We start from the raw sequence: 16,397 nt of genomic DNA on the forward strand, positions 1-16,397 counted from the left end.
GGCAGCAAGCTGGCTGAAAGCTCTGCTACATTCAGTACATTCACAGGGCTTTTCTGCAGTATGAACTTGGTGATGTTTTGTTATGGAAGAGCTGTGGCTGAAGGCCTTGCCACAGTCTCTGCACTAATGGAGCTTTTCCCCCATGTAGATTCTCTGGTGCTGAGTGAGTGGGATCACCTGCCCCACTTGCTGTTCTCATACCTGTGTTCTCGGGTACCTGCACTGTCTTTATCCTCAAAGTGCCATGTATTACCCCCAATTTTTCTGTCAGAAAAAATACTACTGGATAATTTTCCAGAGATTCTTAGTTTTGGATCCGAAAATCTGTTTGTCTGATTTCTAAATTTGGAAAACAAAACAAAACAAGAAATAGAAATGTCCCATAAAACCCTTCCCAAGAGAAAAGAGTTTCTGTGGCATATAGTTTGTGTGAATGGGTGTGTATGTGTGTGTGTATGAAGCGTGAGTTTGAAAAGATTAGTGCACAAACTTAAACATAGCTTTTATGGGGCTGCAGGGCTGTTTCAGTGTTTAAAACACTTGTTCTTGCAGAGGACCTAGGTTTAATTTCCAGCACCCACGTTCACCCACAACTGTAACTACAGTTCCAAGGAATCCAATGCCTTCTTCTGATCTGTGTAGGCACCAGGCCTGCACATGGAACACAGACATACATGCACATAAAATGCTCATATACATAAAACAAAATTTAAATTTATACATTTATATAGGTTTTAGCCAAAACAGTGGCACATACTAGTCTTCACATTCCTCAAGAAGCTAAGCAGTAGGAGTGGAAACACTGAAGTCTTTGGGGGGGGGGGTGGCTCACACCTCTAATCCCAGCACTCACAACGGGAGGCAGAGGCAGAGAGGCAGAGAAGCAGAGAGAGACGGAGAGAGACAGGCAGAGAGAGGCAGAGAGAGAGAGAGAGAGAGAGAGAGAGAGAGAGAGAGAGAGAGGCAGAGAGGCAGAGGCAGGTGAATCTCTAAATTTAAGGCCAGCCTGGTCTACAGAGCAAGTTCCAGGGCTACACAAAGAAACCCTGTCTTGAAAAGCCAGAGTTGGGGCTGGAGAGATGGCTCAGAGATTAAGAGCACTGGATACCCTTCCAGAGGTCCTAAGTTCAATTCCCAGCATCCACATGGTGGCTCATAACCATTTATAATGAAACCTGGTGTCTTATTCTGGCATACAGATAGAACAATGTATACATAATGAATAAAAACATTAAAAAAATAAAGATATCCCATAAAAAAAGAAAAGACAGAGTGTGTGTGTGGGGGGCATCCTGGACTACATAGGAAGACATCTCAAAACAACAACAAAATTCAGTTTGTTTGTTTTTCTCAAACCAGGAAATAAAAAGGATCCCTGCAGGGAAGGGATTCTGTCCATCTTGAAACAGTTGTACTCCCACTTACAGTAAGTGCTTGGCAGACAAACTATATGACAAAGATAATATTTCTAATCCTTCTTGAAAACTGATAAAGGACTATTGTTCAAACAGAATGAGACTACTCATTTTGTTTAAACACTTACCACATTTGTTCATTTTCTTAGCACTTACCAAAATCTATAACTTCACATATTCCTTACTTTTTATATCGTGTGACCTTCTTTCTGACCAAACATTAACTCTGCAAGATCTTAACTCAGTTTCCGTATCAAAGCTGGTGTAAGGGGGCTAGGATACAGCTCAGTGACAGGGGACTTGCCTAGGATGCGTGGGGCTAATCCATATTAGTTGGTTTATTCCTACATTTATTTTAGCTTCAGAGGAGTTGACACCTTGTTTTGGACTCAGCTAGCAACTGCCAACTGCGGCATACATTCAAACAGATACCTATACATAAGTAAAACTGAAACACAACCCAGGTGCTTTGCAAGAGCACTAAGTGCTCTTAACCACTGAGCCATCTCTCAAGGCCCTCCTTTGCCCTTTCTGCTAGATGATGATACAGCAAGGTGACAGCAATGATGAGTGAGCCCTCAAAAGATAGTGGTTCTTTTGGCACTTTGCTCTTGGAATTCCCAGCCTTCAGAACCGAGAGGAATAAATGTCTATTTTTCATAAGTGATTCCCTCTATTTTGTTACAGCAGCCCAAATAGACTGAAGATGGTGGTGGTAAAGAGTATGAGGGTTGCTCAGAACACAAAAGAATGACCCAGGTCTATCCTGAGATTTTAAAACCACTGGGCTGATAAGTATGTCTCACCTCATGTTTCTCTGCTTCTGGTATTTTCAGGTCAGGTGTGTGACATATAAAATTTTATTCTATTTGAAATTTTCTACAATTAAATAATCAAGTTCCTGAAGCCCAAGATACAGTCTGGGTATTTGCTTTTAAATGTACACCCTCCACCCATTTTAAATTCAGGAGACGGGAGTCTACAATGTGAACAGAGGTCAGGGAAAGGAAGCGGTCTTCCTAACAGAGAGCACTAGCCCAAAGGTCTCTAGCATCACACCGTGGTGCAGTATCCACTGGGAAAGTCCCAGCTGCCCCAACTCCTCCTAGGTGAAGAATAAGCCAACTCCTGAAAGGTCACTTGTTCACGAAACCACAGGAATGTCTTTAGCGGAGCCAGTTTAGACTAATTTCTGGTGGGGCAGCTGATTAATAGAAACACTAAGGGTTCTCTCCAGTTAAGAAGGTAAAAGTCAAATTTTCCTATGGAATCTAGGAGGCCTTGTGGAATATGTAAAAATGGAGCAATATCTCAGGCTAAAAAGTTGTTTCCAACAATTTAGATGATGAAAAATATTTAAAAAATATTTTTAATTCTGTATGTGTGGGAATTGGGGTGCATGTGTGTGTGCCTGCCTTTGCCTGCAAGAGGGCAGAGGCATCAGATTTGATTTCCCTGGAACCACAGTTACAGGTATTAAGTGTCACCTGATGTGCATACTGGGAATCCAGCATGGGTCTTCTCTAGGAACAGTATGTGCTGTTAATCACTGAGCAATAAAATAAAATGGTGTTGGAGAATTAACAATAAAGTGGTGAAGAATTATGGGCAAGTTAGGGTTCACTAGAAACTGCTCTCCTGAAGGTTCCCTTACAGCAGCTGTGTCTGGGCAGTGGCAAAGGGAGCATCTTCAAAATCTGTCAGGCTGGACCGCTGTGGGGACCTGTGGGGCCAAAATTATTCATGGATATTCTTATTTCAAATGCTTGGAACCAAAAGTATTTCACATTTCAAGCATTTCTGAAGTTTGGAATATTTGCATAATTTTTTGGCTTAAAATGTGTAAAGATTTTAGATTCTCAGATTAAGGATGCTTCAACCTGTATGCTTAATCTAATGAAACAAAAATCCTTGGAGGGGAAAAAGACAGCTCAAGAGAACATAATCCAGGTGCTGGAATGGTGATTCAGTGGTAAGAGCACTTACTGCTTTTGTGGAGAAACTGGGTTCAGTTCCAGGCACCTATAGCAGTCGAAAGCCACCTGTAACTCCAGTGAATCCTATGCCCTGACTTTTGTGGGCATCTGGCATACACATGGTGCATATATGTCCATGTGTAAAACATTTATACACATGATGGGGGAGCCATAATCCCAGTAACAAATGCTCATGTGGATGTGGAAAAAGGGAGCACTTATTCACTAAGGGACGTGCAAACTGGTACAGCTATTATGGAAATCAGTGTGGAGGTTCCTCAAAACGCTAGAAACAGACCTATGATATAATCAGCTATACCACTCTTGGGTACATACCCAAAGAAGTTTATTCCTACTGTAGAGATGCCTGCACATCCATGTTCATTGCTGCTCTATTCACAATAGTCAGGAAATTGAAACAGCCTAGATGTCTACAAATCAATGAATGGATAATGAAAATGTGGTACATTCATACAATGGAATACTATTCATCTACTAAGAAATATGAAATTATTAAATTTGGGTAAATGGATGGAGCTGGAAACAACCATTCTGAAGCAACCTGGATCCAAGAGGCAAGCTTCCTGTTTTCTCTTATCTGTGGGTGTTAGCTTTGGATATGTCTCATTTGATGTACCCAAAGAAGCTAGGACATTTGTAAAGGGTCTCAGGGGTAGCTGTGTGTGTGTGTGTGGCGTGTGTGCACACACTTTCATGGGAGGGATGACAGAACAAAGTATAATGGTACTGGAAGACTTAAATTGGGATGGGGAAATAGGAGGGCACCTCTACGGTGAAGGAATACCGGAAGGGTTAACTAACACTAAAGACATTTTGAAAAAGATCATGTAGAAACCTACTACTGCAGAAGCTTTTTATTGTTTCTTGCTGGATAGTAGCGATTCCCTTGTCTTGCCCTATGAGAACTAGGATTGTGGACACAGGCTCACCCACTGTCCAGCTGGCTTTACATGGGGTTGGGAATTAACTCAGTTCTTCATGTTTGTACTTTTCCTACTCAGCATCTCCCCAACTCCACATTTGCAGTATTAACGTAAGCATGAGAATGGTAACCGACACCCATTGCGGTACTCAGTTTAACCATGGAAGCTTGTTTCCTAGGTCTACGCAGCTGGGACAGAAGTTCTTCCCTTTGCAGTGCAGCTGGGCCCTTGGCCTGCACGCTATATTCAATCCTGGATTTCCCGAGGTAGGGACAGGCTGCTTGGCTGCTTTCATTCACTGAAATCTTTGCTCCAAGACAGGTGATTTCAAGTCTTGGGCCAAAGCTTGAATACAGCGGCCCAGCTCCCCATCAAAGACTCTTAAGATCATAGTTGTCGGCCTTGCTTCCTCAGCCCTGCCCTCTTGGTCCCGAAGCGACTCCACAAGGCTAAAGAAACAGAGAGCAAGCCACTTGGCGTCTGTGTGGTTGGATACCAGCTTTTTTTTTTTAAATTAAATTTTTATTTTTTATATTAATTACAGTTTATTCACGTTGTATCCCAGCTGTACTTCCCTCCCTCATCCCCTCCCAGTCCCACCGTTCCTTCCTCATCTCCTCCCATGCCCCTCTCCAAGTCCACCCATGGGGGCAACCTCCTCCCCTTCCGTCTGACCCTAGTTTATCAGGTCGCATCAGAACTGGCTACATTGTCTTCCTCTGTGGCCTGGCAAAGCTGCTCCCCCATCAGGGGTAGACGGTCAAAGAGCTAGCCACTGAGTTCATTTCAGACAGAGGAAGTCCCTGTTCCCCTTACCAGGGGACCCAGTTGGATAATGAGCTGCCATGGGCTACATCTGAGCAGGGGTTCTAGGTTATATCAATGAATGGTCCTGGGTTGGAGGATTCCAGCTTTGACTAACGACTCAGACCCCTCCTCTCGCAGGGCCAGCCCGTCCCTCCCAACCCCAAGGTACCTATCTCACTCACAGAATCGCAAAACAAAGGCAGCGGTTTCTCTCTGGGAGTGCGCCTGTTTGCCGCCTACACATCCCAGAGACCCGTTCGTGTACTTCTGTCTCTTCCCTTCGTCAGCGCTTGGGATGCTCAAGCTGAGGCAGCAAGGTTCTGAGTCTGAGTGTAGCTTCCAGAACCTGAGTAGGATGAAATCCTTATCCTCACTTGTTACAAACCACAGGAGGAAAATTGAGAGTACCAGGGATCGCGCGTGCGCAGACGGGCTTAATACTGTAGCTCCCAGAAGGCTACGCGTGGGTCTACGTCTACCTGCTTGCTCTGCCTCCGCAAACTCTTCCTCTTGTGTGCTAGAGGAGTCTTGCCTGACTGTGCCTCCGGAAACTACAATTCCCATCGCGCATCTGCTTTCATTTCTTCAGTTAGGTTCCATGCTCTCGTTTTGGGGGCTTTTCTTGAGTTACTTTATGCTGTAGAGCTAGTAACTGGCAGAAGTGCAAGTTTAGGACCTAAGGAAGTTGAGAGAAGTAGTTGGAAGGGTCCTGGTAACGGTCTCCCAGACATAAAAATCCCTGAAGTGTTTGATGAAGTGTTAGTAGAGAAAATACTAGGACGTCTTAGAGAGAGGTAGCTTGGAGCATTGATTTTGCTTTCTCACTGGAAACTCAACTGCTAACTGCTGTAAGACAAAGCCGTGAATAAAACATATGTATAAGTTTTAACCGAAATATAACCGAAAACACCAAAGACATCTCCAAAATATCCAGCCACAAGCAGTTACCAGACTGTATTTATTATATCGGTATAAAAACCAAAATTTGTGAATACTTTGTTATATAATTATTGAAATTGTGCCTTTGAACAGGAGCCCAATGTTCAAGGATCATATGTCTCCATTCACTGAAATGCCAGTATTTGAAAATTCACCCCCAACACCAAGCACTGGGCTCAGTAGTGTAGCAGCAAACAGTTGAAAAGGAATGGCATTTACTGTCACCAAACAAAAGGTTCACATCTTGATGAGCGCAAAGCCTTTTGGCTTTTGCCAAAACAAATGCAGCGAAGAAAAAAGAGTGGATAAAGACTTATTACCTGTAGCAGGTAATCAGAGCAAAAGTGATGACGTTGAGGGAAGGGTTCACCCTTTCAAAGAAAAGGCACAGCAGGATGTGGTGACACACACCTTTAATTCCATCATTGGGATGCAGAGGCAGGTGGATCTTTGGGAGTTTGAGAGGCCATCCTGTTCTATATAGAGAATTCCAGGACAGCCAGGCAGGGCTACACAGAGAGACCCTGACTCACCCTGCCCCCGAAAAGAAAATGTCAAAGAAGTGTTACCAGAAATCTTGGGGAGTCTCAGCAGACCCACTAAAATGTGTTTTGGCAAAAGTCAAAAGGCTTTTGCACTCATCAAGATGTGAATCCACTGTGTTTGGTGACAGTGAATGCTATACTTTTCTACTGTTTGCTGCTAGACTTATAGCTGTTTGGGAAATGAGGGTCTCCTCTTGAGGTTCTTAGTTTGATTAATAAAATAATTTAAGAAGAATCACAGATGGAAGCCTCAAGACAAAGAACAGACTCAAACAGAAGCTTGAACACAAGTTACAGAGTTTAAAAATAAAAACTCCCATCCAAGTACTAACTAGGGCCTGCTTAGCTTCTGAGATCAGATGGGATTGGGTGCGTTCAGGGTGCTCAGATGTAGCCCATAGGTAGCTCAGTCTCTATGTGGGTTCCCTAGTAAGGGGAGCAGGGGCTGTCTCTGACATGAACTTAGTTGCTTGCTCTTTGATCACTTCCCTCTGATGGGGTGGCCTTACCAGCCCACAGAGGAAGAGGATCCAGGCAGTCCTGATGAGACTTGATAGGCTAGGGTCAGATAGTAGGGGAGGAGGACTTCACTATTTAGTGAACTAGGAGAGAGGATTCGGGGGGGAAGAGGAAGGAAAAGTGGGACTGGAGGGAGATGAGGGAGGGGCCACAATCAGGATATAAAGTGAATACATTGTAAAATAAAATATAAAAAAATAAAATGAAAACTCCAGGGCAGGCAAGCTTGGATCAGCCGCTTGCAGTAAGAAGAATGGAGAAGGCAAAAGCCATGCACTCTAGCCCTGAAAGGTATTTTAATACAGGCTAAAGTAGGAGTGTTAAGAGAAAAACAAGCAGTTGGAAGAAAGACACATTCAAGTAGGGGCATGTTCTTCCCAAGGGAGATTAGGGAAAAGGCACATCCAAGGGAGAACAAGCAATTTTCTTAGCATTAGCCATGTATACCATTTTGATGGTTTTCAAGTTGCTAAGAAATCCTGCATCCCCATTCTTTCTGCTTTTAGATGAGAGAGAAGAGAGATGACTCTAGAGATTCTGTACATGGTATTATAATCTGAGAAGGCAAAACTGGAAGCTACTAGGGTTGTACAAGAAGTTTGTCTTTTCCCTATAAGTGAAATTTCTGGTAAAATTCTGAGAAAACTGCAGGCTTATAATTTGACGGGGGTCCTTAAGCAGTTGCTAATTGTTCTGGAATTCTTACTTCTTTACTGGCAAGGGGCTCCAGCCAGAATCTGCAATGAGGAGCTCCCTTCTCATGTCCCCCAAGATTTTCTTTAACTTTCTATCCTGCCTCAATATATACTTATAATTTACATATATTTATATTATATTAAATAAATATGATTAAATTCTCTATGTATAAATAAAATTCTATATTCATACCTTCTCAGTAGTGTCACCTAACAAAGGGTGTGAGTTGAGGAAGGCAATGAAGACTTTTCCTCTGGGGTTGGAATTGTCACATTGGCCAGGTGCTTAGTAAATGCCTCTGTTCCAGGCACTAAGTCTGGGGAAACACGTAAGTGGACTGACACGGCTTTGGTTCATCTGAACCCACAGTTTGGTGGGCTCATACCAGAAAATAGAACAGAAGCTTGCTGGAAGTAAGTGCCTAAAATGGGCCTGGAAATAGAAAATCCCTGGAGGGCCAGCCAGAAGGAATAGTCAGGGCTGTATTCTGTGTCACCCCCTGCTGGTTGCTGGTCTTTAAAGTGTTGCATGTAAATACTCACTATGCGAAGTGGCCTCGGGAGGGAAAACAAAATGAGAATGCAGAGGGCTTATTCTCTTTACTGCAAATTAGGGCACAGACAATGCCATGGAGCATCTGGTTAATTTTCTTGGTAGTTAAAATTGATTTGGTCCTTCAGGCTCATGTATACATTTATAACTCTTTTGTGCTTTGTGCATTTATAACTACTTGGCGAGTGTTTCTTTTGAGAAAATTGACTTTGTAGAGTCAGGATGAGCACTGACACACTGCAGGCCATCTCAAATCTAGATCCATTGGGAGGCAGCCTGGAGCCAGGAGGAAGTTTATATATATTATGTAGTCCTGGTTGTCCTGGAGTTCTTTGGAGATTAGGCTGGCCTCAAACTCATAGAGATCTGTCTGCCTCTGCTTCCCAGGTGCTGGGATTAAAAATTTACCATCCCAACATCCCTACCCCTCTAGCCCTAGCCCTTTGCTTCTTTGTAAGCAAAATGTTATCCCAGATGAAATCTAATGCAAAAGTCCCAACTTCAAAAAGAAGCCATCTGAAAGTTGATTCACTGTAGCTGATAAGGACTGGGGGTACTGGGAATGGGATTCTATTTGAAGTGTTGAGAATATTCTGAAACTAGATTGTAATGGTCGTTGTGCAATCCTGGAAATTTTCTTAAACATATGGAACTTCTAAGAGACAGCTGACATTCAATCTCTAGTTCACGGGTGTCTGTCAGATGAGGACCCTCCTGAAGGGTACTGGATCTTCTGAATTGCAAGAGGAATCAGTGGTCCATATTCTCCACTTCACTAGTTCTAGCTTGGGATGAATTCTTTTCATTTTCCCAACAGGACATTTGGAAGTGTTTGGGGATGCTTTCAGATTGGAGTAAGGGGTATGAAAGATGTTCACCTCATGATGTACAGAAAGCAGAAAGAGAAAGAAAGAGAGGGGATGCTTCCATGGACATGATACACTTTTCAAAAGCACATGCCAGCAGTCTGCTGCCTTCATTGAGACCCTAGGGCCTAGCAGCCCATTGCAGTACGATGTCACCATAGATTTAGTGATGAATTTAGTACCCTATGGTCTCATCATGTCTCAATAACATGACTAACTATTGACCAAGCCTTCAACACCCAAGGTAACAATAACATAACATTCTACCCTTGGTCTCCAAGTGCTCATGCTCATCTCCAAGCAAGGCACATCATTTAACTCATCTACAAGAGTCCTAATGTCTCAATAATTCCAGTGTGTCTCAAAACTTTTAGTTCAGAGAATCCTGAGACTGAAGGCAAACTTTTAGCTGTAAGCTAAAATCAAAGAACAAGTTTTATACTTAACAAACACAGCAACACAGAACAAACATTCCCGTTCCAAAAGGAAGAAATGGGGAAATAGAGAGGAAAGATGGGCTTTGATAGTGAGGCACACTTTGTGTGTGTGTGTCTTCCTTCTTTTCTTCATTTTATTCATATTAGTCAAGTAAAACCTCAAATTCTCACTGCTTTTGAATATTGTGAGATGAAAGAGAAAACCTCCCTTCATCCAAAATTTATTATTTACTTAAGAAGAATACAATGAAGATATTGTAAAATATTTGTATGGTACAAACTCGTATTCAAGGGAAAAGATCCTATCACATTTTAACAGATATTCTTAGTTTTAATAATCAATTTAATCTTCTTTAGACATTATAAACACATTGCCTTTTGTTTTGATTCTTCTAATTCTTTTTTTTCCCACTATTTGTTTGTTATATATCCCCTCCCTCCACTCTCCCCTGACCCACTCTCCCTCCCTCTTCCCTCCATCTCCTTCTCTTAGTCCCCTGAAAGGGGAAGTTCTCCACTATTGCCATCTGCCCATAGCTTGTAATGTCTCATCAGGACTGCATGGATCCTCTTCCTCCATGGCCTGGCAAGGCTGCATCACCAGGGGCGAGTGATCAAAGAGCAGTCAACTGAGTTCACGAGTTTACGAGTTCACGAGTTTAGGAGTTCACGAGTTCACATTAGAGGCATCCCCTGTTCCCCTCACTTGGAGATCCACATGGACACTGAGCTGCTAATTGGCAATATCTGAGCAGGGGGGAAATGCAAATCAAAACAACTCTGAGATTCCATCTTATACCGCTCAGAATGGCTAAGATAAAAAACTCAAGTAACAACACATGCTGGAGAGGTTATGGAGAAAGGGGAATTCTCTTCATTGCTGGTGAGAGTGCAAACTTGTACAACCACTTTGGAAATCAATTTGGCACTTTCTCAGAAAATTGGAACTAGCACTACCTCAAGATCCAGCTATACCACTCCTGGGCATATACCCCAAAGATGCCCCAGAATTCAATAAGGACATTTGTAATAGCCAGAATCTGGAAACAACCTAGATGTTCCTCAATGGAGAAAAGAATACAGAAATTGTGGTACATCTACACAATGGAATACTACTGAGCTATTAAAAACAAGGGAATCATGAAGTTTGCAGGCAAATGGATGGAACTAGAAAAGATCATCCTGAGTGAGGTAACCCAGAAAAAGAAAGACAGGCATGGTATACACTCACTTATAAGTGGATATTAGTTATAAAATATAGGATAGCCATCTATAGACCTTAAGAAGCTAAATACTAAGGAAGACGCTAGGGAGGATGCTTAAATCTCATTCAGAATGACAAACAGGATAGACACCAGAAGCGGTGGAAGAGAGGGTCCTCTGAAGAGATCCTCTAACAGAGGATTGAAGCAGATGCTGAGAATCATGGCCAAACGTTGGGCAGAGAGCAGGGAGTTTTATGGAAGAAGATGGAGGTGGGGATAGAGGGACATGGAGGGGACAGGAGCCCCCACAAGGAGACCAAAAGCTAACGGATCTGAGCCGAGGGGGTCCTTCAGAGACTGATGCACCAACCGAGGACCATGCATGGAGAGGAGGCACAGTGTTTATACCAGTGTTAGGCCCAGTAAGGAGCCTAATTCCCAAAGAGGCTTGCTGCGAAGGAAACTCGGAAACTTGGAAACTCGGAGGCTGCAATCGATGCATTTAGCAAGAGGTTTTTATTTACACCAGCATACTGGGGCTAACTCCACATCCAGGTTAGAGTCAGCACTGACTCTCAGGAGCCTCCAGTTTTTAAAGGGGTAGACGAGGGGGTTACAGGTCTGACATCATAGGAGCGGATATAAAGTCTATTGTGGGCACCAGGTCTGGTCAGCTAGATATCTGCGGTATATCTGTTCTTTTCTGATATGTGCAGATTCAGCTATTGTTAAAGGTGGGGAAAGAATTAGTACATTTTGTGGTGAGACTAGACCATTGTTAAATGTGGGAAAAGCAATTTGCTCATCCTGTGGTCTCTCTGAGAAATGGGGCTAAGTGCCTTTAGTCAGAAGGTAAGGGGCTATTTGGGAGGGGAATTAGGACCATCTGGATCCGCTGCTATTTCCTTCTGCAACCGGGTGGAGGTCTTCTCCTTATCTCCATCCATGCAGATGGCTAGGGTCAGGAGGGGCTATTACATTCTCCTGTTCTCTGGAAGAGTACTGAGAGAATTCAAAAATATAAGTTATAAGGCTAGTCTGATTCTTTCACCAGTACCTTGAGGACAGAGGCGGGTGGATGCCTCTGAGCTTTAGGCCAGCCTGGTCTAAGTTATCTATTTCCAGGCCAGCTAGGGCTACATAGTAAGATTCTCTCAGGAGGGAAGGATAAGGGGAGGAAAAGAAATAAGGAAAAGGGAAGGGAGGGACGGGGAAGGAAGGCAGCTGGAAGGGAGAAAGGAAGAGAGATAGAGATAGAGATAGAGAGAGAGAGAGAGAGAGAGAGAGATGATGATGACTGACACTCAGAAGGGCAAACATTAAATCCTGCAGTTTAATGTCCTGCATCTGAATATGGTGGCGACGTGTATGGTAGCCTTAATCAAGGCTCAGTGGAGACCCACTGGGAAACTGTTGCTCTGTTTAAGCTATTTTAAACACAGAAGAGTTAATTTAGGTGTGCACTTGTGTTGCTGTGCCCAGTTCACGAACCCCAAAAGACCAGGAATAGACGCCGCTGTAAATACATGAGGTTTTTTTTTCTTTTTTACATTTATTTATTTATTTATTTATTTATTTATTTATTTATTTATTTATTTATTTTACTATTAATTACACCTTATTCATTTTGTATTCCCCCATAAGTCCCTCCCTCCTCCCCTCCCAGTCCGGTGGTCCCTCCCCCTTCCTCATGCATGCCCCTCCCCAAGTCCACTGATAGGGGAGGTCTTCCTCTCCTTCCTTCTGACCTTAATCTATCAGATCACCTCAGGAGTGGTTGCATTGTCATCTTCTGTGGCCTGGTAAGGCTGCTCCCCCCCTCAGGGGGAGGTGATCAAAGAGCAGGCCAATCAGATTATGTCGGAGGCAGTCCCTCTTCCCTTTACTATGTAACCCACTTGGACACTGAACTATCATGTGCTACATGAGGTTTTAAAATTGTATATGCTTTCGAACTCGGGACGCAAACCTCCTGTGGAAACAGGAGAGGAAAGCAGACCCACTGTCTAGCGGAGCAAGGTTTTTATGGGGCGAAACTGCAAGCAGGGCCTTACATGCTTTGGCATTACATGACTGGATAAGGGAGATTGATTTTTGAAATGATTGGTCCACTTTAGGCGCCAAGACTACAAACAGTTCTGTCTGGTCATATGGGTCGGTTTCCTAGCAACTGTATAACTAGTGGGCTGGAAAGAGTGCAGTAAACCTAGTTCTTCCCCTCAGGGCAGTAAGGCCAGTTCTTCCCTGAAAGTGGCTGGACACATCTCCACAAGGCTAGCCTTAGTTCAGGCTTGTGCTTTAAACTTTAAAACAGTACCCATTGATTTTTAAGTCTTTGGTCTCTCAGTGTTTTAGTCAATCACCTAGCCACAGGGCCAGGCTAGTTCACCTTAAGCCATGCTAAAATGATAAGAGGAGTAATTATCCCCTTAATGACATACTGCTCTCCCGAACCTCACACCCCATAAGGCATTCAGTACAGAGCCTTCAGAACTCAGAAAATCATAGCTTTTTCATTTTCTTCTTTCGGTCTCTTTTCTAAGCATGCATTTCCCTAACATTTTGGCATTCAGTTTCTCTCTAACATTCCCCTTTCCCACCACGTGGGTGATTCCTTGCCATTGTGGCTGGTGCTCATGCCCAACAGTTCATAGAGCATGGCTTTTTTTCTTCCTTTTCTTTATCTCCCTCCTTTGGGAATCTGCTGAGATTCACAGCTTGCTTGCTTTGAGTTTTTTTTTTTTTTTTTACACTTTAATAAAATTGTCCCTAAGTTTCTTTTTGAGTCAATTCTTCAATTCTTTTAACAGGAAGATTAAGAACCCCTAGGAGGAACCTCAGTTTCTTCAGTAATGTGTGGTGGCTCTGGTGGGATTCCCCAATTTTTCTGGTAACAATGTAAACTCCAAAGGACTTTGACAGTTCTGTCTCTACAGATTTTCTGGCTGCATCCCCCCTGGCCTTTTCCTGAGCTGGCTCTGCCTGTTGCCTGTGACTTTTCTCTAATGACATCCATGTTTATGCCATCTCAAACTTCCTGGTGCTTTTGGCACCATTCCCATACCTGAATACATTGTTCTCTTGGAGACTGCCTACAGGGAGTCCTTTCATCATACAAATTGTTTTACTTTTCAGGCTTTCCTTTAAAATCTGAATAGGGCTTGGAGAGATGGCTCAGTAGTTAAGAGCACTTGCTATTCTTCTAGAAGACCTGGTTTCGATTCCTAGCACTCACATGATGGCTTATAACCACCTGTAACTCCCGTCCCAGAGGCTCTGACACACTCTTTTGGTCTCTGAAAACACCCTTTTCCATGTGGTACATGCACATGCAGACAAAACCCCATACATGTAAAAAGCAATAAACAAACAAACATTGTGGGAGCCCTCTGTGACCCCACACCCCATGTATCTTGTATGACTACAAAATCAACATTATGTGAAAGGTGCAAGGTTTGTTGCTAGTGTAAGCAGTAGCCAAACACTACAACAGCTTCTGAATATATACACAGCTGAACTGGGAAAAACCTTTCCTCCCTGGTATGTGCAGGCAGGAAGCCTTGCTTTTAAAGCATCTTTCAAATGAGTTGACACCTGTATAGCCTTTGATTCTATAATGGATCAACTTCCATCATGGTCTAATCACCTCCTGCTAGTGGAGGACGAAGCCTGCAACACATGAGCCTTTTACTGGGGCATTTACTAGTATATTCATACTAGAATGCATATTCTGTTATACATTCTACAATGCACCAGACATCCCCCAACCACAAAGGATCACATGGTGCAAAATATTGTTCCAAAATCAGGAATCCTGATCTCATGTAAATAACACCCTTTTTGGCTAAAGAAACTACCTTGGGTTCAATTTGTTGCTTCTAGGTCAGATATATCTGTTGTCATATATTAGTGAAGAAGCAGAGTCTTATCAAGCCTAACTCCATCACAGGAAGTTCTACTTCAAGTAATGTTTCTCTAAAGTAATAAGTTCTAGAATGTTCCCCATAGGTGTAAGATAAGTATATATGGACCTTATTAAGATGAGATCCATGTGCCATTTAATTACCTTTTTTCTTTTATTCTTAATTTTTTATTCATTAATTTATTTACTTTGCATCCTTCCTCCCTCCCAGTTCCTCCCTCTCACCTTCCCTTCTCCTCCCCCTAGGCCCATCCCTTTGTTCTCGGAGAAGGGGAGAACTGCCGTAGATATCAACCTGCCTTGGCATATCAAGTAGGACTGGGCACATCTTCTATTGAGGCTAGACAAGGTAGTCCAATTAGGAGAATAGGACCCAAATTTAGGAAACAGAGTCAGAGACAGCCCCTGCTCCTGTTGCTGGAGGTCCCATATGAGGACCAAGCTGTGCATCTGTTACGTATGTGTTTGGGGGCCTTGATCCATCTTATGAAAGTTCTCTGGTTGGTGGTTCAGTCTCTGTGAGCCCCTATGGGTCCAGGTTAGTTGATTTTATAGGTCTTCTTGTGATGTCCTTGATCTCTCTGGCTCTTTCATTTCTTCTTCCCCCTCTTCCTCTCTTTCTCTTTTCTTCCTTTATTAGCCTAAAGTTTGGCTGTGGGTTTCTATGTCTGTTTTCATCAGCTTCTGGGTGAAGCCACTCAGATGACTGTTAAGGTAGCCTCCTTTCTGCAATATAGCAGAATATTATCACTAGTGTCAGTGGTGGGTTCTCTCATGGCATGTGACTCAAATTGGGCCAGTCATTGGTTGGCTGGTTAGAAGGTTTTGTGCATGGGTTGGCGTCCTCCTCTCTCCACTGGAAGTCATGCCTGACTACAGGAGGTGACCATTTTAGACTCCATATCCCCTCCTGCCAGGAGTCTCAGCTATGGTCACCATCATAGACTCCTGGCCTCCTTCCCCACCTTGCCATCCCAGAGGTGCTCCCCCACTGATTTCCATTCTTTCTCCCAGCCTTTCCCTTGTTTCCCCACACAGGGTCCCCACCCTTGTTCCCCTCCCAACCCTTCCCACCCAGCTCTCTCCCTCCATCTACCTCAGATTTATATGTTATTTCCCTTTCTGAGTGAGATCCAAGCATCCCTCCTTGGGCCTTCCTTGTTATTTATCTTCTTTGGGTCTCTGGATTGTAGTATGGCTGTCCTGTATAAGAGAGCAAATATCATGTGTGTCTTTCTGAAACTGGGTTACCTTATTTAGGATGATCTTTTCTAGTTTCATCCATTTGCCTGCAAATTTTACGATGTCCTTGTTTTTTAATAGGGGAGTAGGTACATCGTGTAAATGTACCACATTTTTGTTATTTGTTTTTTGGTTGAGGGACATCTGGCTTGTTTCTAGTTTCTGGTTATTAAGGATAAAGCTTCTATGAACATAATTGAGCAAGTGTACTTGTGGTATGGTGGAGCATCTTTTGGGTATTTGCCCAGGAGTGGTATAGTTGGATCTTGAAGTAGAGCTATTCCCTGAAAGACTCCCGTTGAGCCTCTCTAGATGGGGAGACCCCGCTTCCC

General features: G+C 43.2%; 1 pseudogene; it reads left to right on the forward strand.

Annotated features, from left to right (window-relative positions):
- Positions 1-4,451: 4,451 nt before the first annotated feature.
- Positions 4,452-16,397, forward strand: part of LOC129676857 (vomeronasal type-2 receptor 26-like) — a 57,036-nt pseudogene continuing 45,090 nt past the window's right edge.

Source organism: Psammomys obesus, unplaced genomic scaffold, assembly GCF_907164565.1.
Source record: "Psammomys obesus unplaced genomic scaffold, mPsaObe1.curated_primary_1811, whole genome shotgun sequence".
In the NCBI taxonomy this organism is placed as follows: Eukaryota; Metazoa; Chordata; class Mammalia; order Rodentia; family Muridae; genus Psammomys; species Psammomys obesus.